This window comes from Arachis ipaensis, chromosome B07 (assembly GCF_000816755.2).
Source record: "Arachis ipaensis cultivar K30076 chromosome B07, Araip1.1, whole genome shotgun sequence".
Classification (NCBI taxonomy): domain Eukaryota; kingdom Viridiplantae; phylum Streptophyta; class Magnoliopsida; order Fabales; family Fabaceae; genus Arachis; species Arachis ipaensis.
The window spans coordinates 18,797,539-18,799,282 of record NC_029791.2 but is presented as its reverse complement, the minus strand read 5'-3'; positions in this window follow the sequence as shown (position 1 = coordinate 18,799,282).

Here is a 1,744-nt window from a genome sequence, read left to right as displayed (position 1 = left end):
ATATTTCTCATATTTATCTTTTTCTTCTTTTTCCTACCCCTGATTGGTATTGTTTCTCCTCCTTATTATTGTCGTTGTCACCACCACCACGCCACCACCTCCATCTTATCCTCCTGCTCCTCCTCCTCATTCTCCATCATCATTATTATCATAATCATTATCATTATTGTTATCGTTATTGTTATTATCGTCGTCTTCTTCTTATATGTATAATAGTTCAAATCCATAATGCATTGAAATTTTCTTAATGATGATGATATCAAAAGAAACTCAGTTCAAACCAAAATACACCGAAATTAAATTCAAAATGCATTGAAATTACGAAATGATAACTCAAAACCCCTCCTCTTACTTCTTCTTCTTCATGATCATCATCTTCTTCTTCTCTTCCTTCTCTTTTTTTCTCTTCTTTTTCCTTCGTTATCATCGTCACCACTACCACACCACCACCACCTCCTCCTCTTCCATGATCATTATTATCATCATCGTTATCGTTATTGTCATTGTCATTGTCTTCTTTTTATATGTATAACAATTCAAATCTAGCATGCACCGAAATTAAATCCAAAATTTATTGAAATTAAATTCAAAATGCACCAAAATTCAAATCCAGAATGCATTGAACTCAAAACTCCTTCTTCTTCATCATTATCATCATCTTCTTCATCTTTTCTTATTCATCATCTTTTTTTTATTTTACCTTCTCATTATTCTTCTGGTTTGACTCTCTTGACAAGAATCAAAACAAAAAATCAAAAGAAGAAGAAGATACGCATAATGCAGCAAAATCAATAAGAAGAGGAGGAGAAAAAGAAAAAAATGTAGCAATAACAACAATAATAGAAGACGATGAGAAAGAAACACGCGAAGAAGAAGAAGGAATGCGAAAAAGAAGGAGGAGAAACACGCAACAATAACAACAGTAATAAAAGATGATGAGAAGAAAATACGCGAAGAAGAAAAGAACGCGAAAAAGAAGGAAGAGAAACGCGAAAATAAAGGAGGAGGAGGAAAAGAAGGAGAGGAACGCGGGAACATTTCCGTAGTTAGAGCGTGTATTTACGCTCTTACTAATGAAACTGATTTTTATTGGACTTGAACTAACTTGGTTAGACTTGGTCGCCAAAAAGACTTGGATGTGTAGTATGAATCTTTTTGTACACATATTTCTGTGGCAACCTACTGAAACATATACAAAAGTTAGTTTACACAACCAACAAAATATCAAAAAAAAAAAAATAACTATTTGTATTCATGAATTTTATGAATGCTAACAAAAGTACCCATCAAACAAGAAAACTAACGTTATACCCATGAAAGATGGGTTTCGTGTGACAAAAGTATCCAAACCTTAATTTTTTGTTGACTTTTTAATAAAATTCTCCAATTATCCCCACCATTTATCTTCAACTTCAACTCCACCACCACCACTTCTTTTTTTCCAATCCCAAACTTTCAAAACTCTCGTTGCCACCGCTACCACCTCCCCTATTTACCATTGCCTCCCCTCCCCTCTACATTACCACCACCTCTTCACCAAGACTCTGCACCACCTCTTCTCCGCTCAGGCTTCAAAGCTCAAATTACAGCAACAACTCGATGACGACAACAATAAGAACGATGCCAATACCACTCTCCAAAAACATCCATGTGCTACTCTTCAAAATCCTTCATTACCACCACCGCTACCATCCGCACTGCCATCACCACCATTTACGCACAAACCCCGACAGCCACGGGATCT